Source organism: Hyalella azteca, unplaced genomic scaffold (genome assembly GCF_000764305.2).
Source record: "Hyalella azteca isolate HAZT.00-mixed unplaced genomic scaffold, Hazt_2.0.2 contig7761, whole genome shotgun sequence".
NCBI classification, from domain to species: Eukaryota; Metazoa; Arthropoda; class Malacostraca; order Amphipoda; family Hyalellidae; genus Hyalella; species Hyalella azteca.
In genome coordinates this window covers 23,214-40,811 of record NW_025937877.1, presented here as the reverse complement: position 1 = coordinate 40,811, position 17,598 = coordinate 23,214, and positions in this window count along the sequence as shown.

The window sequence follows — 17,598 nt, the reverse complement described above, 5'->3', positions numbered from 1 at the left end:
TCTCCGCAAACCCAATTTCTCATGATCGATTTTCCTCCAGCAGATCTTGATGACAAACTGCGTTCTTTTCTTAATTTGCCAGCTCGCCATTACGCTAAAATTAACGCAATGACTGTGGCAGTGTTTGCACCCGTTAACCAATGCAGTCTCAATCTTTCAACAAGAAAATATTGAATCGAAATATTGATATTTCCATGTCCCAACTGTTAGTACAAGTTACTTCTGTACGAGTCCACCATCAGGAGTGAGTAGCTCGTGTCTTCGGGAGGTGGAGACAGTTGGACCACATTGGCTGTAGTCCCTTCCAGTAGCTGCCCTCTTCTATGCACGACACGATGAGAAAGAGCTCGTCTCTCGTCCCAATTGTTTTCAACGACCGCACGACGTTGTCTTGCGCGAGGTGTGCTGGTGGTCTGACTTGACGAAGAGCTGCCTTCTAGTTGCATTTCAGGCAATGTTCTGCGTCGAGAGTTAGTAATTCATTGATTTAGCTGAAGATATAAATCCTTTCTAGGTATGAATGAGCGATTTTACGCGAAGCTATGAAAACAAAATTTAATATAGTGTTGAATGTCGGCTGCTGCCTGTTTTCACCACGAGAAACCAAATCATATGTTGCTGTATTTGTAAGGTTTCTGTTCCTACTAGATTCGTCAAAAAATGCATCAGTCGCTAAATAGATACGAATGCATCAATGGTCACGCACGTTCTTCTATATACTACGTGTAACCTACTGCACTTTCCTTCAATATGTATTAACGATGGCGGTGATCATCGGCCTGCTATAGGCCGTCATTATGTCTGTCATAAGGAGGGCGACTGTACAGTTCCATCACTGCTTCCGCACGTCTGAAGACTTGAGAGAGGGCAAGTTAGTTGAACGTAATGGCAAATTTTATTTACCTACCCATGAATTTGAGAATCAACACCTGGCCCCATAAAATGTAGAAAAAATAATATAGCAACACTAAATATGTGGACAAAAATCTTTTTCGCAGATTTTACTTACCTCGACCTCGACAGACGGTGGCTAGCATTCCTAGATTACTACTAAAGGCTAGCCAACTTATCAACTGTTCTATCATTGGAGGAAATAAGAGTCCCGTACGGCGGTTCCTGCACCACGTACCGGCGCCGCGCGTTGATCAACTAATCGTCCACCTGCTACACAGGATAACTTCAACCGATTACTATCCTTCAGAATAAATGCTCTTAATCTCTTCAAATATTAGAAAATGGTGCTGAAATATACATAGCGTCCGGTTGACATATTCAACAGATATTTACTCTGTTTTACTCTGTCTAACGTGTTTAATTAATTTCATAAAGTGTTGATGATTAGGGATCCTAAGACATTATTTGGCAGGTACATAGGCAATTTGTTAGGATGTTTGAATTCCTTCAAGTAAGTGATCGTAACTTCGATCTCACCTGCCTCGTGGTAAGTCCCGCCTCTAGAGCTAGGTTATTCTTTTCTTGAACTGTTGGATAACGTTCAAAATTTTCCGCAAACCATTTCTTCAAAATTAACCTGGCTTCTGGACTTAAATTTCTGCTTTCCTTAGCGGCTTCCTGTCCGACTGCAACAAAAAATAGTGACAGCTTGCACGGTTTCAATTATCGCCACCTCTCAAACACAAGATTTTTTTTAACAATCCTGCGCATGGTTTCTATTTTCTTCAACGCTTGGATAACGGTGAAAATTTTCTCCAAACCAATTCTCCAAGATAACCGTGGCTTCTGGACTAGAATTTCGTTTCTGCTTTGCAGGGGCGGCTTCCTTTCCGACTGCAAACAGCTTGCACTGTTTCTATAAGGATGACGTTCATAGTTCTCTGGAAACCAATTCTTAAAGATCAATTTGGCCTCTGGAATCGACGTATGTTTAACCTTCTCAGGAGCGACGTCCTTTTTGCCTGCAACAAACACAAGCGTCCGCTAGCACTGTTTGAATAATGGTGTGACTGGACCTTCAACGAACGTTCAAATTTTACAGAGGGTGACTTACTTTTCGCCTGCAAGAAAAAAAATGATTAATTAAAATTTGAATAAATTTTTCCGCTACCTGTCCGCAACGAGATTTTAATATTTTGTATCTAGATAGGACCATGAGAAGTGAGATGACGAGTAAAACTTTTTGCGGATGAAATCCTGTAATTTCTCCCGTAGTATTTTCTTTAAAGGACGGTCGTGGAGGAGCCGGATGTCGGCGAGGGAAAAGCTTGACCTCCCCTTCATTCCACACGGTCTCTGATGTTGCTGTAGGTACAATAAAAACGCATGCTTTTAAAACGATTTTCGCTCAGTTTTAATAGATTTCATTGAATTGCATTTTCCCATCTCGTTCGATCTCATGATTTTGAAGACATGAGAAGTTCAGAACTACAGGACTGACAATTAGTTTATTTTTTCCTGATTAGCCAACATTTAAACTTTAACATCAGGCAAGTTGTATTATTCGCACTAATTATTTGACGCGATACATAAACATGATCACAATGATTCTGGAGGTACAATTTTGACTAGGCGCCACAACTCTCCTCACAATGTCTGGCTAGTCTTTTGCGTGTCTTCGTGGAGAATGAACATGTACTACATTTAATTTTTTATTGTAGAAAGTGTCACTTCTGGTGACACTTGTTTTGTTTATTTATGTAGAACATTTAGTGTCCAAGCAAGCGATTCCGAAGTTGTCCTATATTCCTATGTGTACAAGCTCTGCATGAGCAAGAACATTATGCAGAGAATCAAATTTCATCGGACACGCTAGAGCATTAACCAGTCGTCCAGCTGGCTCGATGTTAAACTTCACAATAATTTTTTTATTTCTGCCGGATAAATTTTTTATTTCATCCTGTATCTTAATCGAGTAAGAATAGTACGACTGAATATTGAGGATAGGCGTGGAAATTTGTCAGGACGTTTCCATTCATACAATTGAAGTGATCGGAAATTCGATCTCGCCTGTCTCGTGGTGAGTCCCGTGGGTAGTATGAGCCAACTATTATCTTTATTGTTGGGTTAACGTGTAAAGTTCTCCGCAAGCTAATTCCTTGTGATCGATTATGCTCCTGGACGTGCGGCAAACTCTCAAATTTTGCAGGGGGGGACCTTCTTTTCCTCTGCGAGAAAAAAAGTGAAGGTAAATACGGTTTCAATTATTGCTACCTACTCGAAACGAGATTTGACATCCTTCAATATTTTGATAGGATCTTGAGGACTAATAACTAGTAATCCAGTCATTCTAATGAAGAGAAAACGCAAGGAATTTGGAAAGATTATTCATACTTCGTAAGAACTTCTATAACTGAAATATTCAATAAATTCAAGTAAACCTGCTGATAAAAACGTGAGCATCCAGTTCATGAACATACGATACTTCTTTTGTCTGAAATATCAGAATTTCATAGATTTGCTTCGAGGAGCAATAGCTCTACAATCGTAATTCAACTACACGACAGATCAAGTTGTGCCTCACTGCTTGGTGAGCAGAAAACTTTGCCTCAAACGAAAATTTAAACATGGACATGGCCTTTCGCATCAGCGTTCAGCCGGCCATTACAGGAGTAACGTAGTTTTCGACGGTGAGCAACATGAGTGTTTTTTAACAACTCATTTTATTCGGTTGCTTACAGGGTTTTCACAGAATGCTCACCTCTCCAATTAATTACGGGACGCCTCAGGATTTTGAGATTATGGGATTTTTGCGCTGTAAATGTTCGCTGCAATCACACAAAGCATTGTCATCTGCAATTGGCAACCTTTTAGTATCTGCTCCAGGTTGTGACTACAGGTCAACATCCTTTGCAGTCCAGAGGTCATCATCCTTAGCAGTTGAGTGACCACGTCCTTCCCATGCGTTTGGAGGTTTTTCAAGTTCATGTTTGCAGCCTCAGTTGTGCGCTAGTCATAATTATGGCCACTTCCAATCTACCTATAATTTTGCCAGTATTTGATGCCAAATTCTCGGCATAAAATCTGCACAACGATCGGGAAATTTTCATCTGTTTTCACTTTTCTCCATGTTGCGCGTTTAAAATTCATTACCAAGCGCTGTTACAATTTTGACAGAGTCCGTGGTAAAGGTCATTGCAACTGCCGAAGGGAGAAAACAGAAAAGTTGTCTTTTTATTTATAATCGATTTGTATTCTAAAAGCGTTGATCGAAGAAAGTTGAACGAGATACACGTTCTATAGTTTATATCATTGCGAGATTTCTTCAATTTATCGAACGAGGCTGATGAACAGCTGATTATCATTTAAGCATTCATGTACTCCTTTTGTAGTGATCAGCACTGTGCAAGAGCCTTAGGATTAGGATTACAGATCCCTAATTCATCACTAGTTCGAAATACAAATTCGTACTCTGAAAATTTTCGGAAGTCTGAAAATTTGATGTTTATGGTTTCAAATTCATTATACGAAAATTTATTCGCCAGCAACCTCCTAATAATTCATTATCTATTCCTTTATTTCACTAGATACTATAAATCATTTAGTCATAGAATAGAACACGCTCCTGTGACGCTGCCATGACACGCGAAGTTCAATTTTCATTCGATAACTCATGACCAAATTAGAGAAAAATTTCATGCTTCGTGAGGCGTAGGAAGGATTCAAAATTTACACAAGTTTCTTAGATTTCATAAACATAAATTTGTTACCGATTAAATCACAGTCACAGAAAAAGCTACGAATTAATCTTAATCACGCACGTACAACGTATAAAAATATGGCACTTTTAATACATACACGAAGGCGGCTTATTTTCGGCCTGCAGTTGGCCGCAGATATGCCGGCCAAGAGGAGGGGCTGCAGCACATTCCCGTCACTGCTTCGGCATGTCTGAGGAGTAAAAAGACGAGTTACTTTACCTTAACTAAAAATTCGATTCACCAGCACTTCACTTTAAAATTTAACGCCAGTATCATTTAAATTTAAAATTAATAAATGCGTCAGGCCATAATAGGTGGATAAAAATGTTTTCGCAATTATGCTTGCATTTCGCAGGTTATACTTACATTCACTGACGGCGGCCAGCATCTCCAAATTGCTGTTGATAGGCTGGTCCCTTATTAACTGTTTAATCAGCGAAACATTTAAACGAGGCCCTAATATCGGGTGAAGTTCCACATACCGCCGCCTCGCGTTTATTAACCAATCGTTCACCTGGAGAGCAAGCAAACTTTAATAAATTTCTATCTGTGTAATCTCTTAAAATATTGGGAAATATTAATGAACGATAAATAGCGTCCGATCAATGATTCTTACAAGTATTTTCACCGTGTAAAATATTTCTTTTAATTTCATCGTGTTTCTTTGAAGATTAGTGCCACAACTATATTTTGCGGGTAGGATATTTGTTAGCTTGCACTAATTACTGTAATAGGAGTGATCTTAATTTCGGTCTCACCTGCCTCATGCTGAGCCCCCCCTCCTGCGCTAGAATCCTCTTCTCTTCAGTGCTTGGATAGCGCGTGAAGTTCTCCGCAAACCAAATTTTCATGATTAACTTTGCTTCTGGACTCGGCGAGCGTCCAGTCTTAGCAGGGGCGACGTCCATTTTGCCTGCAACTAACACAAGTGCCGGTTAGTATAGTTTCAATTTTTCTGTCTGGACATATACGTCCTTGCCCTCTATCATGCCAAGACAGGGCGGAACGTCAGCAGCAAACTTATTGAAGGAATATGCTTCCTCTCAAACACGAAATTTTGCTGACATTAATTATTTCACTAGTCTCTCGATAACTGATAAAATAGCCTCAACTTAGCCATATTATGACGCTATTTTGGAAAATACAGAACAAGATCTTTCTGCTTCTTCTCAGAAACAAACAAATTTGCTTTAGTTGTACAGAACATCGGGATAAAATTCATGGTAAATATAAGCTAAGAATATTGAGACTACCTCGGATTGAAACATAACATAACATAACATAGTGATGTCGGCGCTGAAGTGTAGGCCTGATGTGGCCTGTCGCCGATTCTTTTCCTTTTCGTGCCTTGTTCATAGATCTAAACTCGTGTCATTTGACCGGATCTTTTCATGACTGACGATAGTTTGAAGTAGCTAATTCCATGACGCCAAATGATAATATTATATTTAGAAATATCATAAAACATAAGAAACCACATAACAAACAAGTCTTAGAAGCTCTTAGATTACCTTCAAGTGAATTTTAACTGTTAAATATGATGCAAGATGTTCCCACCTGCGTTCAGTTAATGCTATTTCGTAATACCGTTGAAAAATTAAGTGAAAAGTCTCATGAAGGTGAAGTGAAGTTATTAAACTCTAATAAATGAAGACTGAGGTTTATAAATCGTTTTCTATACCTTTGAATAATACTCCATTCCAAACAACCAATAAAGGAAAAATTAATCTCTTCTAAATTTTTGATGTGTGAATGTTTTTTGTCCAGTGGAAGCATCAAAATTTGTCAGTCCAACAGCCAGACAAAATGTGCAGCGTTGCAGATTCAAGCGCAAGCGCAACCAAGATTTATCTCCTAAAAAAACTGTTCCCAGAGATACACCTTCTGGTGGATTCTCTTAACAACACCTTGCACGTTGCACGTGGTGGCCTGCTATAGTTCCTAATTTACAAATTCTTGTAATCTTCTTCAGTGGGAGGTCAAATAAACTCATGTCAGTTCCTCGTGCCGTGGTCGGCAGGGATCGTGACCATAATTGCGTGTAAGAGCTTATTTTTAGCGCATTTTCTCTTTATGGAAAAATGCACTATTGTGCTCACCATGTCTGTCTGTCTGTCCGTTTCTCCGTCCGTCTGTCCGTCCGTCCGTGACCTCAAGTTTTCGTCAACGAGAAAATGCGCTCTCTGTCACTCACTGCACTGAGTACTGAGTTATATTTTTGTAAATATGGTCGGGAAAGGTCTGGATTCCTCGGTAAAATTTTTACAGGGGGTAGTCTCAGGGCAGAAACCTTAATTAAATAATCTAGAAAATACAGGGAATTTCCAATTAGACGATTAATGACCTGAATGAATATTCCATCGTTCATTCTTCAATAAGTTGAACTGCTCGAGTATATGTAGTTAAAAAATTATTATTAATATTATTGTATATGCTCAGAGTATATACAGTATGTTCAGAGCTTAGAAATTTCAGTGATGACTTCCTATTGAAATTCCCTCGAGGCAGTCATTCACGTCGACCATTTTGTAGAACAACGCGAAAATGAAGTTCCTTCAAACTACAGTGATCGCTTTTGCTGAGAATAATGACTCATTTGTCACAGAAGGTTTCCGTAAAAGAATTTCTGATGTAGGGTGCCGATTTTTTTTATCCAAATAAAAGAAAATTACGTCTCGGTCTCAGAAGGTCAAACAATGAATTTGACCGCCGGAAACAACGATCAGGACGCCAGCGTCGCCTAATACGGCGGCCTGAGTCGCCTGATTTGAGAACAATACGAGTGACCGTTAATACGATAAGGGCAGCGACAAGAAGCGGGTAAAATAAATTGGATACTTATGACGATAATAGCAATGAAGCTTATAATCTTTAGGGTAACAATGTATATATCATAAAATATTAACACTATAATAAAATTTATATCATAATGCATATTAACAAGAAGCAATCGGTCTTAACCAATGCAACATAAAACAAAGAATAAGCTGATCATCAATTTATTTCAAGATAGTATTGCCCACATTATCAGTGATATCTTTTAATTAATTACACTGCTGTTTCTGTTCCATAAAAGCTGTCTCAACTAAGTAAAAAGACGTTTAGTCTTTGTTAAAGCATTTTCAGGCACGTATTGTTTCTGCAATCGTTTGGCTGAAACACTGTATCAACTGTATCAACTACTGTTAAGTAGTTTCAGATGCATTAGAGCTGTTTAAGCTACATTAGAGCGGTTTAATCTACATTAGAGCTGTTTAAGGTACATTAGAGCGGTGTCAGCTATATTACAGCTGCTTTAGCTACACGTAAGCTGCCTCACCTACCCGGACGCTGCCTCGTGTCTGTAATAATGCGTCTTTCATTTAAATGCGTGTAGGAATGAATCGATGTGAAACACAAATGAACACACACAAATTAGCAATAACGCAATGATTTTACAGAAGCATTTACAATTTTCTGTTTTTAAATAATCTATTCGAGGCTAGCAGCCAAATAAGATGCATATTAGATCAATGCATTTTGGTTGAATTTAAATAAAATACTTATATTTTTAATATGAAATCGAAAAGCAATTTTGACCATACATGATTGTTTACGACATCTGAATACAAGATCATTATAATTAGCCAACAACGCTCACTTTTTCTTGCAAATATTGTATCTCGTTAGTTAAAGACAAGAATTTTGGCTGCTACTAACACAACGCATTTGTTAAATGCATTATTTTTCGTTGCAATTGTTGAACAGAAAGAAGATGGTCAGGTACGTGATGGTTCGTGCTCATGACGTGATCGTGACGAGTGCAGCGCACGTATGGCCGTGTCGTGAAGGACATTCATTTACCACGAGTCCCGAGAAATAATTGCACGACAGCAAAATTACTATTTCGTTGAGGCTTGTTTTGTAAGACATGAAAAATCACAATTTAGCTACTTATTTAGAAAGGGACGGAAATGAAGTTATTTATCCCATGAAGCATGCCATTTTCAAACATATAGATGCGTTGTGGTCTTTTTTTGTTGTCAAATACAAAATAATAAAAAGTTATCAGAAACAATATTTAAAAGCTTTATTGCATAAAATGCTCTGACAAAACTCCCTTTGCTGTGTCACTCATGCAACCATGTGTCTCGATGTATACTTGACTGTGTGGTAGCAGAGTCCGCAGAGTTTTGAGCGAACCTGTCACGAACCTCAGACCCGCTTCGCAAACTCATAATAAATTTTGAAATTGATAATAGGCCATTCCTTGAAGGTGGTTTTAAATATAAATTTAGCATAATATTATTCGTATATTGCAAAAATGATTATAAATTTCCGTTTTGAGGAAAGAATTAGCGTTTCGCAATAGAATCCCTTTAAATTTCAAGATTTTATCCGAAACAAGTAAAGTTTTTCATTCAAAGATAATCTTGATTTAGTTCCATTGTCTATATTAGGAATAGGAACGTTTAAATTCCTATTTGAATTTCGACTCAATTCGTGCTAGACGTCATTGCTACTTACGCAAGTAGAAGAAATAAACGTTATCTTTAAATCAATTTAATTTTATATGCGTTGTTATAGCAGAGTTATGCCCGATTCATGCTGTTCTGATTATATAGCTCGATTTTTCCAAAGTTATTCCAGGCTCATAACTAGCCAATTTTAAACTGTGTTTTTGAGGGTCCATTTTGTAGAGGTTGCAACACTATACAAAAGATTTCGGAAATATACAGCTCTTTATTTCTTCACGAATGTTTTTCAGGAAATTTATTAATGGATTTACAAAATAACGCATTAAACCCACACCCAAGGATACGTTCTGAGGATGCGTTGAGAGTTAAAGTCGAGAGAATTTCCGAGCAAGCCTGAAAATTTTACGCTCAATGTCATATAGTTCATTACAATATAATTTTATTTCCCGAAACGTCCTAATTAATAATTGTTTGCGAGTCTCTTTCACAAGATAATTTATTCAACGTCATCACTCAGCGCAAGCAATCTTCGAATCTATTAACACTCTCTTTTGTCGTGGTCGTGACGAAGAATGAACTTTGTGACATACAACGAAGTGCAATTTTAACCATCAAAGGCAAAAATGATGAATCAAGATCAAATTTAAATCAACGGCCATGCAGGCGAATCACCTAACATAGTATGTATATATAAGAACATTACACGAAATAAACGAAGATAATTTATTAATTTTAAACCCGAGGAAGCTCTTTTAGACGACCTGATCGCGGTTTGGTAAGACATCAGTGAAACTTTACGTGCGAACTCATGCCATGGTCAGATCCGTCTATAGTATAATTCTTTATATATTGCAGGTAGTTGAGAAATAAGGCTGGGATTTTCTTCGGGATTGCTCCGCGTCATCTGCATTATGCATTCTTAGATAAAATGATTACTCTCTTCATTGCCGTAGTTGAGCTGATCTTGAATCTTTGGTTCAGATCAGGCACAAGATGCTGCAAAACTTTTGCAAGCCGTCTTCGATGGCACTGGTACCTGATGTTCTTTCCTTCGCTACTGGTTGAAAGTTCGTCTAAAGATTCCAAATTATCTCCAGCTAATTTAATTCGAGAGGATCAGTTAATTTCTTTTTCGTCGTCTAACTCTGCATCGCAGTAGCGTTTTGGACCATGCGGTACTGAACTTACACTGTCCATGATCAGTTTGTTTGTTAATTTGTCCAACCCTTCAAACTGAATCCCAGACCGGAATGTTGTTGAGGCAAGCAAAAAAGTATTTAGCGTTAGGCCGAATTTATTGTGCTGTTGAGCGTTTAGCATCAAACAGAAATAGATTTATTAAAATTATGGTTTACCTTTTTCTACTATTCCATAATCGACTACCAATTGTTTTCCAAACTAAACAGTAAATGTATATTACAGCAATTGGTGCAGAGAAAAGATCAACGCTTCTTCCAGATCAGCTGTAGACAAGAAACGAGCCATGCACGATGTGAATTATTTCGCTCAACTCTAGAAATCATTGAAATGAACAAACTTACAAAGCTTGCAATTAATTAAATCGTCGAATATCTTCGCGGAAGCAGTTTTAGTAGTTCTTACCGATGGCATATAGTCAGTGTGTCTGATTCCCATTTATTAATTCATATCATCTACAACAAAGCAAGTGAGGAAGTAGAACACCGTTACGTATAAAATTGATAATGTGCCTGAAATAATGTGTGTGGCAATCTGATTTCAACTGAAATCTCGCAGAGCAGCGACCATGTCATCTCCATGAGCTTCCCCAGGTTTATTGAAACTGAAACATCTTTGAGTAAATTCCGCTAGAACTCGCAATACATAATATACAATGATGCTTTATTCTAGCCTTCTACTTTAGATATCTAGGTTGAATCTTGATCCTTTAGGTTTCTTCAAATCAACACATAACTTCATCGATTGAGGAGTTCAGTATACTACGAGGAGCTACATCGATCAAAATTGTATAAGAAAAATATTTTAGGTAATCTCAGTCAAGTGCAGTCGCTCTTTTAGTAATTGTTTGCTATTTTATTCTCTTAGATATCTAATGTTAGGCCGCACCAAAGCAAAAGCAATGCCAAATCATCACTGAAGTTTTTAGTCTATGATGGTTACATTAATATCAAGTAGGTAGAAAATAATGCAAGTTCTTGGGAGGGTGAAATGTTTCGCTTGGTAATGAACTAATGATTCTGGCAGAATAAATGAGGATGTTATTGTTTGCATTATATATTGTAAAAATAAAAGGAAGGGATAGTGGATGGGTGGGGGAAGATGGAAAAAGTCTTCTAAAAATATTTGACGAGGGGCTTCTAGAGTCGCTAGATATTTGCTTTAGGAAACGAATTACAAGTTTCTCGTTCTTGTAAAAGACGTAAATAAAAAATTAGATGCGCTCTCTGTTCTCACTGCACTGAGAGACAGAGAGAACATTTTCTCGTCCGTCCGTCCGTGAAGTCACGGACGGACGGACATGAGAAGTCACGGATGGACATGACGAGCACAATAGCGCCTTTTTTCCATAAATGACTATAAATTTATAAGTCCCTTTTTTCCACATTTTCTATACGTTTCACGTTTTCTTTCATCTTCTCAAACAATTCATACAACAAGTTTTTGTATTAGTGTTTTAAATGCGTATGAAGTTTAAGAAAGGTCGGTCAGTAAAAACAAAATTTTTTGACCCAGAAGGTCTCCTTAAGGAGTTTATGAATTTAGTCAATTAAGAACTGTCTGAGATGTCCTATGGCTTCCATTTGTTTTTAGGTAAGCTCGCTCTGTCAAAAAGGCAAGCTCGTCCTAAATTTTCCTGGATTGGGATTTAGTAACTTTGAGCCACACGTGTTGTCCGGCAGTTGATCTGGAAAAATCTCTGTTCTTCCGCAGCAAGAACTCAGTTCATAAAAGTTATTTATTGCAGCGTAAGAATAGGAGGTAAATTGAGTGATTATGACTTACTAACTGAAGCAGGGAAGGTTACAGTATGAAAGGTTGAAAATGCTCAACATGAATTTAGCTTTTTAATGTAAAGGTTCCAATGTTACACAAACATGTATTGCGAATACTATTAAGATACCATGATGATCGTGTTTTACTTTACTAAAACTAACGCCGATGAAGGATAAATTTTTATTTGTTATATTTTGCCGTCATTTAATTTGTGTTTGTTCTTTGATTATTTGATTGGGTCGCAGTATGTCCGATGGGAACTGGCGAATTGTAGCCTTGACCGTTCATTTGTCATAGTTTGTTCGTTATGTTCACTCCTCATTCACCGGAATGACGAATATCATTCATTTACCCAGAATAAATTTGATGCAAAATATTTTACAGAAATGGAATTCTTAGAGATCTCAACACAAGTCGAAATACTCTCCGCTCTTTGTCTGACGGCGCCTGTAGAAGCCTATATAGGCGGGCCGCGGGGGCCCAGTTATCAGTCTACGCCTCGCTGTCGTCAGGTGAGCATCACCACGAGTCTCTTTAGGTAAACCACTGCTTCGCTCATATTAGCATAGCATAGCGGTTTCAGCGTTTATTAGGCCGTAGGCCTGCCGTCTATTCTTAACATGGCAGAACATTCACAGCCTGTTTCGGTCTCGAACTCACTGCTCCAAATCCTGCTGTGCTTAACCGCCAGGCCTCCTTGCCGATTCTGACCAGAAACTGGCGCACAGAGCTGGGATCGAACCCGCGCCTCTCTGCTCCAATCTTGATACTCAGGCACTGTAACCACTGGGCCACTGTGGTTATAGGCACGTTAGGCTGAGCACTCAGACGTGAAGCGCACGTGTTGGATGTCCATATGCGTGAACATAAATGCAATTTATAAGTTTTATCAGTATATTTACAAAGTTCGAAGCTCATTTACTACATTGACACCATTTAATCTTCACTACTTTGGTTAGAATATAAATTTTTCTATGCCACTCTGGTGAACGGGAAGATAGGGCCTTTTACTGTCAATCGTTTATAGTTATTCCTTCACTAAGTCAGCGACTGACGTTCCTACTTAGGTGGGCATGATAGAGGGCAAGGACGTGAACGTTCAGTCACACCAATATTAATACTATACTAACCGGCACTTGTGTTTGTTGCAGGCAAAAGGGAAGTCGCCGCCGCGAAGACTGGACGCTCGTTGAGTCCAGAAGCAAAGTTACTCTTGAAAATTTGGTTTGCGGAGAACTTCACGCGCTATCCAAGCACCGAGGAGAAGAGTATTCTAGCGCAGGAGGCAGGTCTCAATATGAGGCAGGTAAGCTCGAAATTAAGATCACAAGCTCTTATTGCAGAAATTAGTGAAAGCTAACAAATATCCTACCCGCAAAATATAGTCATGGGACTACTCAACTTCAAAGAATACCATGAAATTAAAAGAAATATTTTACACGGTGAAAATATTTATAAGAATCATTATTGATCGGACGTCATTTAGCGTTAATTAACATTTCCCTATATTTTGAGAGATTACACAGGTAGAAATTTATTAAAGCTTGCTTGCTCTCCAGGTTAACGATTGGCTAATAAACGCGAGGCGGCGGTATGTGGAACTTCACCCGATATTAGGGCCTCGTTTATCTGATTCCTGATTAAACAGTTAATAAGGGACCAGCGTATCAACAGCAATTTGGAGATGCTGGCCGCCGTCCGCGAATGTAAGTATAACCTGCGAAATGCAAGCATAATTGCGAAAAGATTTTTATTCACCTATTATGGCCTATTATTATTATTTTAAATTTAAATAGTACGGGCATTAAATTTTAAAGTGAAGTGCTGGTAAATCGAATTTCCAATTAAGGTAAAGTAATTCGTCTTCTCTTTACTCCTCAGACGCGCAGAAGCTGTGACGAATGTGCTGCAGCCCCTCTTCTTGGCCGGCATATCTGCGGCCAACTGCAGGCCGAAAATAAGCCGCCTTCGTGTATGTATTATGAAGAAAAGTGCTATATTTTTATGCGTTGTACGTGCGTGAACAAGATAAATTTGACTGTGATTTAATCGTTAACAAATACATATTTATGAAATCTAAGAAACTTGTGTAAATTTTGAATCCTTCCTACGCCTCACGAAGCATGAAATTCTTATCAGATTTGGTCATGGAGTTTTCGAATGAAAATTGAACTTCGTGTGTCATGACAGTGTCATGGCAGCGTCACAGGAGCTTGTTCATTCTATGACTAAATGATTTAAAGAATGTCGATGAAAAAAGTATCTAGTGAAATAACGGAATAAATAATGAATGATTAGGAGGTTGCTGGCGAATAAATTTTCGTATAATGCATGAATATGAAACCTTAAACATCAAATTTCCAGACTTCCGAAAATTTTTGAGTATGAATCTGTATTTCGAACAAAAAACTAGTGATGAATTAAGGAGCTGTAATCCTGATCCTAATGTAGCGGTCCGACTTTCTGTCGTTCGCGCTCTTCTTTCTTTCCGACGCATTGCTCGGAGCTGAAATTGGACATGAGACGGAGTTGGCTCACTCTCGAATGAGCCGCCTGCCTGGACGGGCGTGGCAGGACGCAGTAATTGGTCGGCAAGGAAGTTTCTCAGATCCAGTCCGATGCTGCTGTCAACCATTCATTCAAAACCAAGTTCTTGTATTTTGGTTACTTTATTCGTCGGCCATGGACGGGTGCGGCTGCAGGCAACCGGAGCTAAAGTGCCAGTCTCAAGACGGTAACGCTTCCGGCACTGTACGTCGCCAGCACTTGGTCGATGATTTGAACATTTCTCTCCCATGCACTCGTCGAACAGCGTAGAAGGAAGCTGCAACTTGTTGGCAACGTTGGACAAGAGCCCCGTTGTAATCTCGGCAAGCACTGCGCTCTTCCGCTAGATTCCCACACTTCGATTTGACTTGACTATCTTTGCTGAACTGACTTCCTCTCGGCGACAACACCAATGACCTTACGGATGGACCCAGCCAAATTTAATGTTTCCAGCAGCTCCAGAGACGCCACACCGGTTCCCGCTTCTGGACTGTTGTTTTCGTCTGATTGGCCAGATCACTCGAAGTCTGACGTTCAGCGTAACAGTTCAAATGACGAGGAGAAGGCCCTGCTCTTGCAGCTGTGCTGTGCGGAGAACCGATGAATTATGTCGACGGACCATGGCGTTGTGCCCAGAGGGAGACCTTCCTATTGCAGAGCGTCGTTCTGATTCCGCTTCTAGCTGCGAGGCTGCCTCTGTGGTAGTCGTGGAGACGATTGAGGCCCGAACTGCGGAAGAAGAGGCATCTCCTGGTTCTGTATACGAGACGCCCTGTCATTTGCTATTTGACAAAATTCACCTTTTTACGCAGAGAAGAGTAGCGTGTCAAGCTCTGAAAGTGAATTTTTCAGCTCGGAGTCAGACTGCAGCGGGAGAATAGTGCGACGTCGGAGTGGGTATTCATCGAGGAACACATCGTTCACGAATATGAAGATGGGCCGTCAGGAAACGCTGGATGGATATGCGACACTGTCTTGAAGAGGCCTTCCGACGAGATTATCCTGGAAAATCTGCACGTAGTAGCAACCGACTTCGTGACAAATTGTTTAGTTCATTTCACCATAAATTTAAGGACGATGTGTGTACTGTCTTAGAAGAAATGAACTGTTTACGCAATGAATTCAACTGGAAAAATGTAAGAAGATGCATTTATATATTGTCTGAATGAATTGTAGACCTTGTTATTTCTGGGAAAAAATTTAATTTTCTAACTCAACTTCGGTGGCAAGTATTACCCTGCTCATAACTAGCTCTTTGTTCTGGTATTGATCATTCTTGTGTTGAGATATTGTTTTGCGACTATTGTCAGCTGTATATTTTTGTGTTAAATAATTATTTTTGGAGGGGGTGCGACGTCTTCAGCCGCCGCACTTCTCTAACGAAGACTCGAGAGAAAAAGTAAGCGTAGGTAGTTTTCTTGGGAAGCAGCTGAGCTCATTGCGAGTAGGCAGCCTACCTTTGCCATACCTGCATCACTTTGTAACGTCTACAAATACCTTTATTTAATGTCCATATATTGTCTGTACTTGTAAATCTATACGCATTTAGTTTATAGCGCTATTTTGTGGCTGCGGATTTTCCATGAAATTTAAATATACCGTGTGGCCTTTGAAGATCCGTTGATCCATTTTGATTCATCCTCGTACGTAAACGGCTAGGGCCCGCTTGCAGATACCCTGTAACTTTATTGCACGCAGGGTAGTTCTCCGGCTACACCAAGGCTCTTGCAAACTGTTGATCACTACAAAAGGAGTACATGAATGCTTGATTGATAATCAGCTATTCATCAGCCTCATTCGATAAAAATTGAAGAAATCTCGCGATGATAAACAATAGAACGTGTATCTCGTTCAACTATCTTCGATCAACGCTTTTAAAATACAAATCGATTTGAGATAAAATGACAAGTTTTCCGTTTTCTCCCTTCGTCAGTTGCAATGACCTTTACCACGGACTGTGTCAAATAGTAATGAATTTACACGCTCAACATGGAGAAAACTGATGAAAAATAGCCGATCGTCGTGCAGATTTTATGCAGAGAATTTAGCACCAAATACTTCGAAATTTATAGGTAGATCAGAAGTGACCGTAATTATGACTAGCGCACAACTGAGGCTGCAAACATGAACTTGACAAACCTTCAAACGCATGTGAAGGATGTGGTCACCCAACTGCTAAGGATGATGACCTCTGGGGCCGTATTATCAAAACTTCGTAACTTTTCGTACTTCCGACAAAAAAGTTACGTCTTACGTAAGTATACCCTAATTCTGGCATTATCAAAACATTCGTACGTAAGACTTATAGCTAAAACCTTACTATCAAAACCATCTGGCCAACTGACCAATCAGAGGCTTGGGATTTGTTTACATTCTGTGAACTTCGATGGCGGGAATCGATGCCTTCGATGGTATCGACTATCGAATGCTGTCTGTCGGTATTGCTCCTTGTTGGCCCAGAAAAAGCCGTTCTAAAATAGTTGTGAACTCTTTTTAATTAACAGCGTGAGTTGAAGAAGAAATCTGTGTACGGAGCTGAAAATTATGGTTGGCAAAGATATAAAGTACCGACTAGAAGGAATGAATGAATTGAATTTTTGAAAATGAATGAAAAAAATTTTTGAAAAAATGAATTGAATTTTTTTCCAATAACACTGTTTAGCACGATCACATATTTTGATCGTGCAAATGTTGCACGATCAAGTAGTGGAGCCATCACAAGTAGAGCCATCATTCTATGCGTGTATAATCCGCGTTGTCGGATTAATGACAAAATTCTATCACAAATCAAGGTGTTGCTACTTGCTAGTAAATCAATAGTTTCCTATCGCTTCAGCAGACACTATAAACTTGTGCGGAACTCCACTTACGACATCTCCGAGCAAGCGTACAGTTACGTTACGTATCTTCCCGCGCATATGTTTTGATAATACCACCTCTAGAGTTTCGTCATCAAGTCAGTACTT